The sequence below is a fragment of the Carettochelys insculpta genome, chromosome 1, assembly GCF_033958435.1.
Source record: "Carettochelys insculpta isolate YL-2023 chromosome 1, ASM3395843v1, whole genome shotgun sequence".
NCBI classification, from domain to species: Eukaryota; Metazoa; Chordata; order Testudines; family Carettochelyidae; genus Carettochelys; species Carettochelys insculpta.
Window position 1 is genome coordinate 13,673,670 of NC_134137.1, and position 16,554 is coordinate 13,690,223.

The 16,554-nt window shown below is 43.5% G+C and overlaps 1 protein-coding gene across 1 annotated transcript in view; it reads left to right on the forward strand.

Annotated features, from left to right (window-relative positions):
- Positions 1 to 283: 283 nt before the first annotated feature.
- SLCO2B1 (solute carrier organic anion transporter family member 2B1) overlaps positions 284 to 16,554 on the forward strand; it is a 110,046-nt gene continuing 93,775 nt past the window's right edge. Inside the window, exon 1 of the mRNA XM_074980882.1 lies at positions 284 to 351. The gene's annotated coding sequence lies outside the window, so the exon portion shown is untranslated. The remainder of the gene's footprint in view (positions 352 to 16,554) is intronic.

The following is a 16,554-nucleotide window of genomic DNA, read 5'->3' on the forward strand; positions in this document are numbered from 1 at the left end:
TTGTTGGGATTTATTTGGAAATCAAGAACTATTAAATTCTCAAAGCTCTTGGCTCTACATTCAAATGAATGACAGTATCTTTATTTTTGGTTAAAAATGTTTAAATACAAGGCTCAATGCCAATGAAAATGACAGAAAATCTGAATGCAAACACTCAGATTGCAAAATTGGAGGTTAGAAAAAGACCTTTGGCAATTTCAGATCAGAATCTAGGCCAAGCCCCTCCCCTTCACAGACGAACACCAGCCCTCCCCAAGCTGAACACTGAAGTATTCTAGGATTAGAAAACTTGGCTGAGGAAGGTGTTTGCTACTGCAGCCGTGAGACTGTGAACAGGGGTGCCCAGAAATTGTGAGTATCCCGGGTGCTTTGTTGCATGGAAGAAGGTTGTAGAGCTGTTTGTTGCTTAACTTGTTTTGGGTTTTCCTCTGGATTCAGACCTCAGCCCAGCACATGTGTCTATAGATCTGTGGCTGCATCAGCGGGTAACTTTTACAGAACTTTCTACACTGTGCAGGACATGGATTTCTCAGCAGTTCCAAAAGGGGGTGTGAGCACAAAGTTTCTGTACTGCCTGTTCTGTGTGGAGTTCTCTGTTCTTGTTTATTTCTCTTCTTCTTACAAAACAACCCTACTTTTATCCTGCTGCCATAGGCATAACCCACTTGGAGTGAAACCACCTAATGAAACAGCGTGAAAAGTTCCACAGAAATGTACAAGGAAATTGCCTCATCTTCGGAGCGTTCACTAACCCAGACTCCGTTTTCTGAGGTCTTGCATTTTACTTTAGCACAAGATCAATTTCTAGGGAGACGTAAACCATTTTCTGTACATTTCACGTTGAGGTTAAAGTTGGTGACATGGGGATAGTACTCTGTACTGCAGTGAGAGGGAGGTTGGTTGGATTCCTGCCTGGAGACTCATCTGGTTAACTAAGGAGTGTGTGACTGCTTCATCTGTTTGAGAATGACTGTGACAAGATGCTGGTAGGCATGAAAGCAACAGAAAAATCAATCATTAGCTTAGCGGTGTTGCAACTCTGCACAGATAGTATGATAAGATCCCCAGCAGTCCCAGTGGCTGCTTTGCAGGTGTACATAGTGAACATTGGGATATGTGGCAACACTGTTATTGATTATGTGAGCAGCCTGTCAGAGAATAGGGTGGAAAGCAGAGTCATTAATTCACAGAATAAGTATGGTGCAGCAGTTTCAGTGCAGGCTCCCTTGCATTTTCCCAGAAATCTTTCTCAGCCTTGACTTAGCTGGATGAATTCTAGGCACGAGAGAATGCTTCACTCTTCACAACTCTTCCAGTCCTTGGTCATAGAAACATAGAAAGTGCCATGTTGGTCCAGCTATGTAGTCCAGTACCCTTTCCCTAACAGTTGACAGCACCTGATGCTTATAAAGGAAAGTAAGAACCCACTGTAATGAGTTCCCTGAGGTGCAACCTAGAATAGGGGCAACACCGAGCCCTCCAGGTTACCAGTCTAGGCTCCCTCTCATTTTTTGATGCTATGACAAGTTGCAAACCTCTCCAGGCCTTGTATTTACACAAACATCCCCAGGCAGGGATACACTCAGCTGTTACATGAATTCATCTCTTCCCCACTCATGAGCTATCAATAGAGAGGCTGCACCTGCCCATTCTAGGCCCCCAGGGCTTTACCATTCTGCTCTAATCAGACACCTGACCTGTGCAAGTTTATAACTCAGTCTACCCCACCCTCAATGTGGAGAGGACATGCGCCAACTCTAGTTCCTGAGCAGATTTCCTAAGCAATTCAACCAAAACACTCTATTTAAGGCAAAATATAAAACACATTTATTAACTATAGAAATATAGATTTTTAAGTGAACTGTAATAAGACAGCAGATCAAACATGGTTACCTAAAAATAAAGGTAAAACTTCACAACCTGTGTTCCACAAAATAGACAGTATTTGAATTCAGCAGTGTCTCAGCCTGACAGTGATTTTCCTTAATACACATGCCGAGCTTCTCCTTTCCCACCTGGCATCACCTACCCCATTCCAAATATTTGTCCTCTCAACAAGCTTTCAGGTGTTAAGTTGTTGGGGAGAGAAACCAAGTGATAACATCATTTCCCCTCTTTTGTAGTTCCTTCCAGTTTGCTGGAAACACAGGTGCTTGTGATATTGGGGCATGAGGGTATTGCTTTGGGGTACAGAGTGTCAGATTCATAGTTAGCAGATAATCAGCTCCCGAAGAAGATTTCCCCCAAATCCTTAAAAATTAGAGATTGGTTTAAATCCAGAAACATGAAGTTTTGTTTCCTTTTTTTTTAAAAACCATAAACTGTTGAACTTTGGATAGTCTTGTTCTCTGTATAAATGTTTCAGCTGAAATTTCCTTTCAGGATCAGGGAAAATTGCCAGTTGTGAGAGTGCTTTTTATGAGGTGATGTCAGTCTACTAGCAACTGAACTAAGAGTCATCCAAAGAAAGGCCACTGAGCAGCCATCCATTGGTAACAACTTTCAGTCAGTGCTAAACTAGGCTGCATTTGATCTGCTGAGCTTTAGGTGAAAGGCTTCGCACAGCAGGATTAAAAGAAAACATTTTACATTGGCCTCTGTTCCATTTTCACTTAGCATCATCAAGTGAGAGGAATGGTGACCCTCGTGTTTTGGAAATGGGCTATGATAATTCAATCATTTGTCATCCATAGCTTTCCTGTGTAGTTTAGGGTAAGTTACTTAGGTGCCCCATTCTCAGTTTTAAGCATCACTGCAACCCACAAAACAATCGCTTAGATATCACCTAATCCTCTGGGTGAGTAAAGAGTCTTTGAAGTAGAAGGTGTAGAACCTGGGTCTCTCACGGGTCAAGTGGGTGCCCTTACCACTAGCCTTTCTCTGGCCAATGGCTCTAAGTATTTATCCATGGTGGAACTGCTTTGGTGAGACTGAGGCACATCCCCCCATCAAAATGTCCTGCTCTGAGAGATGGGAGAGACCCTGTTCACATTCTCCCCCCTTGGAGTGGGTGGGGGATGGGGAATCGAATCTCACCTTCCATATCCCAGGTGAGCTAAAAACTGTATGGTGGGAAATGGCACCAGCTCCTCCTCTGGCCATTTTTCTGGGATGTAAGCACCTGCCTCACTCCTTCTCATATGGAATAGCTTGGGCACCTATTGGGTTCCGGGTTTCAGATTGCAGACAGAGACGGGTGTCTCCCTCTAGCTCACATTTAGGCACCTACCTCTGTGAGAAGGGTGGGGCTTAGGACACCCTCCTTCCATGGGCATCTCCTGTTGGATGAGGTAGGTAGCCCCATGCTTTTCGTGCTGACTTTTGTGGGATTGTATAGTTAAGCACTTATCTCTCCCATCCATTGTACAGGGGGCCTATGCCTCTAACTCAGCAGCTCGTGTTTTTAGCCCTGTGTTGCAATGCTAAGCATTGTAATGCACAGAAACCTTTGTGGATCTGACCTTTTCACTTTTCTGTGCCTGAGATTCCTGCAACTATAAAATTGCCTAGCGCACATGGCAGCTGTGAGACGCAATGGCCTCGTCTACACTACAGTGATCTGGAAGATCATCTTTCGAAAGAGCATGTCCACGCAGGCTGCGTCTACACTAGCCCCCTCCTTTTGGAAGGGCCATGGTAATGAGGGATTTTGGCAGATGCTAATGAGGTACTTCATGAATATGCAGCACCTCATTAGCATAATGGCAGCTGCATGTAATTTGAAAGTGCCGCTTTCAAAATGCACACCGCCTGTGTAGACAGGGGCCTTTCAAAAGGACCCCCCCCAGACTTCGAAAGCCCTTCCTCTATTAGGCTAATGAGGTGCTACATATTCATGGAGTGCCTCATTAGCATCTGACAAAACCCTCGTTACCATGCCCCTTCTGAAAGGAGAGACTACTTTGGCATGGCCAGAACTCAGAGCCTTGTTGAAGTTCTATGCAGCAGTGAGGGGAGGGAGGGGCCAGCGCTGTGATTTGAATGGTGCTAACAGCTGATTGCCCTAGGCCCTGCATGTTCTGGGGCATAAAACCAGGTCCTCCCTCACCACCATCACCTTGTCCTTGGGCCCATGGTGGCTGTCATCGCTGCTGGCCTTCCCCATGAGCCCTCCCACTCCTGGTGTATCTTTCCAGGCTGCTCATTTTCAGACCCAGCTGAGCATTAAGGTATCATGTGATCTTCTGTAGTCTTGTCTTGAGAGGCAGGCATGGGGTGGGTGGCTCCTTCACCCCTGAAAAGGGATAATCACGATGACGAGTAGCTTTAGCATAGAATATAGTCTGTCATCTGTCTGCACCACAAATACTAAAATGCCACAGAATCTGGACTTGATGGAAAGACTATACTTGAGAGAAACCAAGGAGTGAAATAGCATTGTCAGAGCAGTACGTAGGGAACCTGGAATGCAGTTTGTGCAGGTCAGGGGTATAGAGTATTAGTGGTTTATCTGGCTTCTGCTTGTCCTGTGTCAAATTCCGGCTGGTACTGGTTATGCAATATGACCCTTACCAAGGCAAAACCAAATCAAAAGACAACACTAAACCACGAGCAGACATCAAAGTGGATTGAACCTCAGAACTAATATCAGTTAGCAAAAAGCACTATCTTCATTACATTCTGAGGCTGCAATGTAAACGGATGCTGCTTCTGGACTTTGTCACAATACAGACTGCACATCCTTCTGTGAAAGCTGAGCTATGGACACCCCGCTTTGAAAATTTTGTAAAATAATCATGGCTATAAAGTCTGCAGTAGAATAATGATTGCATAAGCCCTGTCATCTCCAGTTATGTAACAAGCTGGGATTTCCAATGTCAGCAAAAATATTGTTCTTCTGCCTTTTGTACGAGTCCTGCATTTCCTTCTCCTTGCTATTTTGGACCGCTTAGCTCTGCACAGGATTGGGGATTGAGTTTATATGAAAGACATGAAACAAAACTATAGTGTATTAAGTATGTGTGGGTATCACTGCCTTCTGCTAGATAGAATCAGAATTATCCTGTACTACTACAAACCATAAAGACAACAAGAAGTCCTATGGCACTTTATACACTTACAGATTTTTTGAGCGTAAGCAAAAAAATCTATTGGTCTGTAAGGTGCCACGGGACTTTTTGTTGTTTTTGTGGATTCAGACTAACACAGCTACCCCTCTGGTAATTACTGCAAACCATAGTAGTTTTCCACATCATTGTGTTTGTGTCAGGAGTTTTATTCCCTAAAATCTCCATGAAGTTGTGAGTGGCTGAAGTGTATAGTAATGACCACAGAATACCCTGAAAGTAAACTGTCAGTGCAATTTACTGTGGCTCTGTTGCTCTGCTCAGCATTGCCTGAGGTGCCCAAGGCTTTGCACATTACTGTACTTTGCATTCTCCTATGGAAAAGGGAAAGTGTAAGCTGGTTTCTAGGCTAGGTTCCAGTTACAAAACCTGCTTCTTTCCTTACCTGTTTCCCCCAAGATAAACTTTTGGTGTTAATTAAGTAGCCACCCGGGATTACATTTTTCAAGGAGAGTTCCATGGCTCCCATATGAGTTCTGCGGGAGACCTGTGAAGTAGGCCAGTAGAATGTCATGGCCCAGGAGTTTATCTCCTGAATGAGGTTTGGGGCAGGGGCTGCCTCTCTGAACTTGTTTAAATGGTGTGTTAGTCTGTACTAGGATGTCATGCTCTAACTGGCCAATGCAACCCTGACTGGTGCACACTAAAAGTTTGCTAGTAACCCTTAATATGGCACTGTTTGAAAGCAGGATTTACATGGGACCATTAATGTGCAACACACTAGTGCACAACAGAATTAACACATTTGTAGTACAGATTAAAGCACTGTGTAGAGAAGCCCTTTGTCCATGAGGCCAACTAACATTGCTGAGTTAGTTGGCCAATATGATTGTACAGCCCTGATCTTTGAAAACTCACAGAGAACAGGACTCATCTCAGATGCTTGGTGAAAGGCAGATACAGTACCCATCTTTTACAAAGGAAAGAATAGAATCCAGGGAGCTCCTCTCAGTCCCCAGAAAAAATCATGGAGCAAATCCTCAAGGAATCCATTTTGGAACCCTTAGGGTGCCTCTACGCTAGGAACTAACTTCGAAGTTAACGTCTAAGTTAAGCACTACATCGAAGTAGTCAGTAGAGAGTCTACACACATTTTCCCAACTTCGAAGTCCTTACTCCGTTCCTGGGAATGGAGTAGTGCCTTACTTCAAAGTAGGGTGTGTATAGATGCACTACTTCAAAGTTATTAGCAATAGTCAGCATGGAGTCACCAAGGACAAGTCAGGCCTGACCAACCTGGTTGGCATCTATGATGAGATAAATGGCTCTGTGAATATGGGGAAAGCAATGGACTAACAGCTGGTGTGGGTCCAGGGGCAAGCTGGGTGGAGGGCCTGTCTCCCCATCCCCAGAAGTGGCGAGGCTAAGTGTGGAGGGGGCAGGGCTTAAGGCAGTGAGTCTTGCTCCCCCCCGGCACACTCCCTCAGAGCTGTGTATGTAGTGGTGGTACCATGCTCTACAGCATTTCCAAGGGGTCCGGAACTCTAGCTGCCACTGCTGTTACTTCTGCAGCAGCTGTGGCTAGAGCTCTGGGCCCCTTTGAAATGTTGGGCTTGGGGGCAACTGTCCCCTTTACTCTCCTCCCCCCACCCCCGGTATTGGCCTGTACTATACCTTGACATTGTCAAAATGTTGATATGGTGTCCCACATGTACACAATTCAAAGAGGCAGCCATCACCCCAAAGAGTATTCTAGCCAGCAACTTGAAGTATGGCAGAAGGAGTGGACTTTAAGATGGATAGAAAGCTGAACAGATTGTCATGCTCAATGGGTAGCGATCAATGACTTGACATTTAGTAGGCAGCTGATATCAAGCAGGGTGTCTCAGGGGTTGGTCCTGGGGTTCCTTTTGTTAAATAACTTATTATATGGATGACAGGATGGATTGCACCCTCAGCACACTTGTGGATGACACTAAGTTGTGGGAGAGGTAAAGTTCGGGCTGCCATTCGGATGGAAAAGTCCCATGTACTGCTATAGGCTGGTGGACTGACAGACTAAGTTGCAATTTTGAAGAAAAGGATCTGGGAAGTACTGTTCACAAGAAGCTGGATATGAGTCAACAATGTGCTCTTGATGTTGAGAAAACTAATGGCATATTTGGCTGCATTAGTAGGAGCATGGCCAGCAGCTTGAAGGAACTGTTATTCCCCTCTATTCAGCACTGGTGAGGTCACATCTGGAGTATTGCATCTAGGTTTGAGGCCCCTCTACATAAAGGATGTGGACAAATTGGAGAGTGCCCAGTGAAGGGCAATGAAAATAAGTAGGGAGCTGGGACACATGACTTATGGGGAAGGGTTGAGGGAACTGGGTGTATTTAGGTTGTAGAAGAGAAGAGTGAATGGGGATTTGATAGGAGCCTTCAAATAGCTGAAGGGGGGTTCCAAAAGTGGGTGAAGCCAGGCTATTCTCAGTGGTGACAGACCGCAAAACAAGCAGTTATCCCAGGTTGCAGTGGGGGAGGTCTAGGTTGGATATTAGGAAAAACTAACTCACTAGGATGGTGATGAAACACTGGAAGCAGTTACCTAGGGAGGTGAAGGAATCTCCATCTTTAAGGTGAGGCTTGACTCAGCCCTGGCTGGGATGAGTTAGTTGGCGTTGGTCCTTCTTCGAGAAGGGAGTGGGACTAGATGACCCCCTGAGGTCTCTTCTAGCCCTAGTCTTCTGTGATTCTATGATATATTTGCAGTGTATATGCAGGAGACAGAGCTTTCGTGAGGGACTGGACCCAAAGTGGGATGGCCTTGAGGCTCAGTACCTTGTCCGAACTCCTACCTCAAACATTTTGGAGTACTGCTCCCAAGCAACACATACATGGTAGAATCAAGTATCTGCCTTGGACTTGTGAAGGAACCACATCCAGCTGTCCCAAGCTAAAGTGTGGGGGATGTTTCCTGAGGTTTTAGGGCCTCTGAGAACCCAAAGAGGCTCAGGGTCTCTGAGGACACAAAAACAGAAAGAAGAAAACAGCACCTGGAAGAAGGCCTGAAACCCAAAGTTAATGAGGTAGATTACCAACTGGTATCCATTTGCAGCAATTGCAATTTACAGCAGCTGAAGTTCTGCCCCAGTGCCCCTAAAATCTAAAATGCCTAAGATAGGCCCATGTGCATAACAGGCTGACTCCCTCTCAGTCTTATTGGTTCAGGAGGGTGAGATAAATGTCAGCACCTTGACCAGTAGTTGGACCATTCCCACATCTCCCCATGGCTTGGCTCACTTCAATGTTGCACCTTCTACTACTACATATGTCAACAAGTCCTAGATACCAAACAAATGGGACCTTTGTTGCAGCCTCCTTTAGTGTAAACAGTCACTCGTGAAGCTTTGACTAAGATTGCGTGCACTGAAATCTGGTTGCTTTTTGATCTAGTTGTACTCTCTTAACCCCAGTCAGAAACATGGAAAGTCCCAGGAAGGTTTATGGCAGCAGCATTTTTTCTTTGGGCGTTTATAAACCTACTTTCAAGCACAAAATACATAAAAGGTTTTCTGCTTCATAGGAGTAATGCTGGTTTTTAAAGTGCTTTGTACCAGGGTCAATGACACCATTTGACATCTTTGCCTGCAGCCTTTGAAATACTGCCCAGTGCTGCAGTATTTCACTGATTTTCTCTCTGTAGCAAATAAGGAGAAAAATGAGGTAGTGATTGCTCTTATTTGAGGGAGGGGGCAGAGAACAGGAGGAGAAGAATACATATTTGAAAGCTTCAAGATTACAGCTGGGGGTAATAAACACAATGCTGGAAATGTCTGCTAGAATAAGATAACAGTTCTCTGGACAAGCGATGTGCATAAAGATTAAAGCTGAAATCCACCGATACAAGCCAAGAATGCTCATGCATTTGCTAATCCTTTGGGAATAATCTTAATAATTTACATTGATGTAGCACCTGTTATTCCAAGGTGCTTCTTATAATAAGGTGCTTTGCAAGCTCATTGTGATATGTCAGCTGTGCACACAGGGCTCACTTAATCCATTGGAGGGATGCAGCCACTTTCAGGGGACCATTGGAGCTGGACATCAACAAGAATTTCCACTGCACCACAGTTTAAGACAGGAAGAGCAGACTAAGGCTGTGTCTACATTAGAAAGTTTGCAGCAATACAGCTGTACCATAGCATCTGCGCCACTGTGAGATCTCTTGTATAGCCACTGTGCTGATGGGAGAGTGCTCTCCCATTGATATAATTAATGCACTACCCCAAGAAGTGGTAGTAGCTATGTGGGCAGTAGACACTCTTCTACTGACATAACACTGTGCACATCAGCCATAGGCCAGCATAATTAATGTCCCTAGTGGAGGTGCAATATTCACACCTTTGAGAGACATAAGTTGTCCTTACATAAGTGACAGGGCAGATGTAGCCTAATTCTGTTGTATATTTAAGTTAAATTGAAGGGATGACTTTAGTGAAGCAGAACTTTATAGTGTGGTTCCAACTCCCATATTAATGCACTCTTGGGTTTTGAAATCAATACATTTAGGGTGCAATAGAGAATGGAACTGAGCCCCGTCCCACAAATTCCATGCACACACACACAGCCATTCCTGTGCTACAGTGTCTTTAATACCAGTGCATGATGGGGACCCCAGTGTGATGTCTCATGTGAAAGACAGAATCTCTGATGATATAGTGCCCATTGATACCAAAGGAAGGCAATTCAGACATAAGAGTATCAGGGACTGAACCATCAAAACCACATGGGGTCTCCAGCACCCCCGGGGTTCCTCAGAGGTCTCCCTTGACTTTACTAACCCAGCTGAAAGCCCAGCTGTTGCACTGACATGGGATCTCAGCCCAAAATGGAATGGCAACTGTAGTACACAGAGGCAGTGAGACCTCATCTGGGGTGAGTGAAGTCTCTCCTCTAAAGCCTTGGCTGAGCGCCAGCTGGCCTTTAGCTCACATGGTAGAGGGCAGGGCTCTAGACCCTATGCTCCCAGGTTCTACCCCTGGTGCTGGTAACCCAGGTCTGTCAGCATTACACAACCAACAATCCAATGTCTAAAATAAGTTCTTGAAAATTACTGCATCTTGGAAGGAGCAAAGGAAAGGACTCCTGCAGACCCTGAGCTTTTCCCTGTCCTCCCCAGCTATGGCAACACTCAGGAGCCGCTGAAAAATAGCGCTCACTGACTGCTCAGAAACAAGCCCAGCTGTAGAATGAAGAGCCATGGGTATGGAAGAAAGGGTGTGATTAGTGATCATCTGGAGAGTTAGTGGGGGCTCTTATGAGCCCACTGTAAAAAATTCTAGCATCAAACTGTGGGGAGGGCTGGGGAAGTTTCCCTGTTTGTAAGAGTGCTCATCTACCCCTGTCTGGAAAATACCGTGGGATCATCCCTACCAGAGTCTATAAAAGGCTGTCCTTTGAAATGCACCAGGTGTCACGTCTGTTCAACAGAATCTGCCAGGAGAGGGATTTCCCTAGCAGTTTCCCACATTAACAGACATTAACAAGTGAAGCTAATTAAACAGAGTGTACAAACATGTACAGTTGTATGAGCATTACCTAATTATTCCCTTTAAGCTAATTAAAGCAGGTAGACTGCATGGGGGAGTTGCGAAGCTTACTTGCTGAGTGTTTGTAAATCCCATTAACATCCTCACAGAGAGGCTGCTGTAGCCACAGTTACTGCAGAGCACCCTTATTTGGAATGTGATCTGTGACATCTCCCCCAGAGCCATGTACGTAAATCTGAACAGTAATTACACAGAGGCTATGTCTACACTACCGTGAGCTGTGAACAGAAGTTACTGTCAAACAGGAGCTCCCCTGCAAAACTTCTGCCAACAGATCACATCCACCCACACAAGTGGATCGAAAGAGCAATCCGCTCTGACAGTAGAAAGCGGCCAGACTGCCCTCTCGACAGAAGGGCCAGTGGAAACTCAGCAAACAGGCCTGCCTGGTGAACTGCCACACAGGGCTGCCAGAGTGTGTAGATGGCTCTTTTGTCGACAGAAACTGTCAACAAAGGCATTCTTCCTCATCCCGGAGAGGCAGAACGCTGTCAGAAGAAGTGGCAAGTTTTGTTGACAGACTGTCGACAAAACATTTTGGGTGCGTCTATACTTGCATTCCTCTTTCGTAAGCGGTATCCACATTGAAAATGCAAATTAGGTATAAATTTGCATATTTGGCACCTCATTTGCATATTCTAATTTTGAAAGAGCTTCTTTTGAAAGAAGAAAGCCAGTGTAAGCCCTGCTCTTTCGAAAGTAAACCACGTCTTCGAAAGAATCCTTCTTCCCATTAAATAAAGGATTCTTTCGATGATGGGTTTACTTTCAAAAGAGTAGCATCTACACTGGCTTCCTTCTTTCAAAAGAAGCTCTTTTGAAATGAGAATAAGCAGACAAGGTGCCAAATATGCAAGTTTATACCTCATTTGCATTTTCGATTTACCTCATTTGCATGCCTCTTTCAAAAGAGGAATGCAAGTGTAGACGCACCCATTTTGTGTGTAGATGATTCCACAGGTTTTTTTCAACAAAACCATCTCATGTAGACGTAGCCAGAGTGCATAGGACCATCTTGTTGCATAGAGAAAGCTAGTTCCAATGAGCTACTGAATCCCGTAAATACAGTATTATTGTGTAGGAAAAGACCTTGCAAACTTGCATTGTTGTAGGCATACCCTGCAGCCTGAGTAACTCTGATTGGTATTTAAACCTTTGCTGGTCCTACCAGGCATTTCTGGAGAGGGCACAAGAGAGTCTTTAGTGCCCCTGTATCCACAACATATCCCGGTCCAATATATGGCACTGAATTTGTGGCTGTGTTTTTCACATGCAGTTTTGCAGCAGAGTCCACAAAGATGGACCTTGCTTGGTGAATTGTGAGCATTCCATTGTAACGTACCAGAGAGTAAATTAGGGAGCTCTGGCTGTATATTTGAGCAGCTCTGTATTTTGGTTGTCTTTACATAGGTACCGCTTGGTTTAGGTGGCACATGGCCAGAATTCATCACCAAATTTGGTCTGCTGGTTGGATCGTAAGTTTCCCTGGCCGAGGCCAGGTAGTGAGTGGGGATGCAACGTGATTGTTTATTTTATTGTTTTGTTTATTGTTTATGATAAAGTGCCTCTATGGCCCAGAGCTTATTTTAAAATGCAGGCATTTTGTAAAACAACTCCCTTTGATTTAAAGTTGTCCCAGTATTTCTTACAATGAAAGAATATGGAATAATTGGCCCAGCTCATCTATGTGCAATAACACCCAGCCCTTATATATACCAGTTTTCATCTGGGAATCTCAAAGCATTTCACAAAGAGGGTGAGTGCCATTAGCCTCAGTTTACTAAGGGGAAACTGAGGCACAGAGCTTCAGTGACTTGCCCAAGATCACTCAGCAGGGCAGTGGCAGAACCAAGGAGAGATCCCAGAGGTCCTAGCCTAGTACTGTATCCATTTGGCCACACTGGAAATTAATTAGTTCCAGCTTCTCTTGGCTTTGAAAGTCAAATGGAAGAAAACCATTCCAGTATTTGCTGATTTACTATTTTACATCTCCTCCCTTAGTGGCAGCTAGGTGCATGAAGAAGTTACAGTACAGCCTTGTGGGGAGGGAAACACATTGTTGGTTAGTCTTCAAAGTGCTACTTTACTGCTTTTTTTTGTTTTTACATTGTTGAGTAGTGGGTGGCCAGGATCACAGTCCTGGAAATGCAGGCCTCTGCTGGGAGAGTAGGGCCTGCAAGCTGCTGAGCCTTCCAGGCTTGACCAGCAAAGCATGTGCCCATATAACCTCTCACAGGCAGACTCACACCTGGGCCCTCCGGAGCTTAGTGCAGGAGCCTCGATGGTTTGCGTTATGAAAGACAGCTGGCTTTCAGCTAAGGCTGTAGAGGAGATTCATTCCCTCCATAAGTGGTCTAAGTGCCACTATATGAGACCGTGACCCAAGCCCCTAGGTGTGTGGGTTACACATGGTCCCATCCAAAGCAGAAGAAAATGATTTCCCCTCCCTCTGCTTTTCTTTCCCTCCTCTCTTCTCCTTGTTTCTAAGTTGGGCAAGGGAGGACTGGGTACATGGTTCCAGCACGTACCATCTCTTTCCCTCAATCTCATTTGTTCCTGTGCCCCTATCAATAAAACCCCCAAACTGTAAATCAGCCTCTCTCTCAGGAAAGAATACATTCCCTCTTCCCCTTCTCCCTTAGAGGTGAAGATTCACTGAGGAATCCTCACCTGACAAACCTATTCATTTATATTGAAGCTTTTGTACATTGAGATCTGTTCGTAGGGAGAAAGGGTTCAAAATGGACGACAGCACCTAGCTTTCCCCCACTTCTCCCTGGGGTGTTAGGATAAGCTGGGGAGAATGGTAGGCTTATATTAACAATTCTGGTGTGGATAGCCTGGTTTAATTTTTGAAGATGTAACCAACTAATGTTACCATGTCTGATGTTTTCATTTCCTAGTTACACCTTTTTTCCCTTTTAAATTTTTACATCTATCTATCTATCTATCTATCTCTTTAAGATGGTCATTTGGCTTGCCTGGTTTATAAAAGTAATTTATTACATTTTATTGGGTATTCCCTGCATTCTTAGAATTAGAGCCTGGTTGAAAATAATATTGACATCGTTCCTCTAACTTCTTTACTTTTTGTTAATTTAAATAATAGATTATTTAAACTGATAATGTTTTTAAAAAATATTGTTTCACTATTTACATTGTTTGGCTATTTTCATATTTTGAGTTTCATACACTAGCTCCCCTATACAATGCTGATTCACAAGTGCTGCAAGGAAACGTGTAATTCAAATTAAAAATCAAAACAAGACTATTGTAATGAACATACCAGGGTGTGTATGAACCACTGCCCTGACTGGATGGAATGAGAACTGTACAGTTGTGTGTCTTACGCTCTATACTGCTAAATTCTCCATTAATTCATGTGGCCATCGACTTTTCTGGAAGAGAAGGAGGATCTGAGTTCTGTCCTTGGTCCACAGATTTCTCACAACATTTTATACTCTTTTTTTCATGATGTACTGAAAGCATATCGAGTTGCGACTGATTTTGTAAAACTGTTTTTAAAAAAGAGGTTCAACTGACTCCGAGTCTGGCTACTTTCACAGAACATATAGGATGATCAAAAAGGAAGAACAAGGAAGTGCTCCCTGCCCCATGTAGAGGGTAAAGGACACTGCTCAAAGTCCCGTATAGACATTAGTATGCAGGTTTAATTTAGCAGGATAACACTTACATGCTATGATGTTGAGAGCTACTGAACATTCTAAAACCTGAAGAGAATGAGGAAGAATTTTTCACTGAGAACCCAGTAAACACTCAGACCACTGACTTCTGCACCATTAAATAGTTGTCCTGTGCCATTATTACTCCCCAGTTCTATACATTTTGACACCTATCTTGCTCCTAACCTAAAGGCCCATCTCTAAATCCTTATCACACTAAAAATATGACATTGGAGGGCCAAAAAAGCTTTTCATACATGATTTAATTGACTACTGTCCTAATTTTTAATCCCATGATATGTACCGATATGGCACAATTTGTTCTCTTGGAATAAAACAGAGTAGCAAGCAAGGCCAGTGAACAACATGCATATACATGTTATGCGGTTCATGTTTTTGATTTATATCTGCTGTGAGTTAGCTTGTATAAACTGTATAATACCTTGTATAAACTGTATAAAGTATCACAGTTAAACCAATCTTTAAGTTCACTTGATATTGTCAAGCTTTAGAGCAAACTGTAACATTATTTATTCGATCCAGGTTGCATTAGCTGCTCAGTTTTCTATCCTGAGAGATAAAAAGCAATTATAAGAAAATGAAATAATTTAAAGGATACTCTTCCCTAGTTACTCTAGAGCAGGGGTCGGCAACCAATATAGCAAGAAGAGCCATTTTTTTTAACTTGGTAAAAACTCAATAATTCAAGAACCGAAAGGCCTGTGAATACAAGATGGGGTCCTTAATAAATAATGTCAAACTGTACCTTTTGTAACCCCTATTTTGTGAACAGCACACACACAGTGATTTGTAATGCAGTACATAGGATGGTCACAATCTTTTTACGTAGTCTGTTTCCTCACACTTCACATGTGTGTGTTTGTACCACTGTCTTCCTGACTTTTACTGAGGGACCTATTTTAATTAGGCCAATTTTCACATTTAATTTCAGTTTTCTTTTTTTAAAATGTGTATTACCCTTCACAGCAGGACTGCTAAAAGCTTCCTTTTCCTTTTCAAAATCTGGATTTTATTAGCAACATGATCAAACACAGATACAGTAACTTATCCCACAATGCACTGCATATGTTAAAGGTGGAGTTATCCAATGATTTGAGATCACATAGTGGTTACTACTTAGATATGATGTGTTCATTATTGTGCTTTTAGACATTCACAATCTATCAAAAATAAGAGGGTTTTGTTTAACTTTGCAATTAGAGCATTGGGAGCCACAAAGAAGTCCTTAAAGAGGCGCATATGGCTCCAGAGCTGCAGGTTACAGACCCCGACCTAGAGTTTATGGCACATAGTCCTTCAAAATGCTAAATGTTGCCCAAGTATTATAGGTAAAGGGAATGGCTTATCATAAGGAAGGCAGAAAGAAGAAATGTACAAGATTTATAGATCTGAAGGCCAGAAGGGACCATTGTGTTCAGTTAGTCTGAACTCTTGTATAGCCTAGGTTGTAGGATTTCCCCAAAATAATTCCCAGGGCAGCTCTTTTAGAAAAACATCCAGTCTCAATTTAAAAATGTCCAGTGATGGAGGATGCACAATGCTCCTTGATAAATTGTACTGTACTCTGAATGTTAAAAATATACACCTTATTTCCAGTCAGAATTTGCTAAACTTCAACTTACGTCCATTAGACTATGTTATACCTTCTCTCCGCCAGGTTTCAGACATCGTTATTCACTATTTTATCTTCGTGTAGGCACCTGTAGACTGTACTTAAGTCATCTTCACTTTCTTCAGCTAAATAGATTGAGGCCCTTGGGTCTGTCGCTATAGGGCATGATTTTGGATCCTGTAACCATTCTTGTGGCGCTTTTGCAAACACCTCAAATTTAACAACAGCCTTCTTGAGTGGTGAGCACCAGAACTGGGCACAGGATTCCAGCAGCAGTCACACTTGTGCCTAACAAAGAGGTAAAATAATTCCATCTCCAGATGTATTGGAGGGGGTGTGATTTTTCTAAATCTGACTGGGGCACCAAGTCAACCCATAGGAATCAGTGTGAGTAGAGAAGCTATTTTACCTTTTGGTTTGGTACAAGTATGACTGCTGCTGGACTCCTGCATCCAGTTCTGGTGCTCACAATTCAAGAAGGCTGTTGTTTTGGGGGAGTTCACAAAAGTGCCACAAGAATGATTACAGGATTCAGAAAGCTCATGCTCAGCTCATTCTTCACCACAATCCCTAAATCTTTTCCAGAGCCACTGCTTCCCAAAATAGAGTCCCACATCCTTTAAGTATGATCCTGGA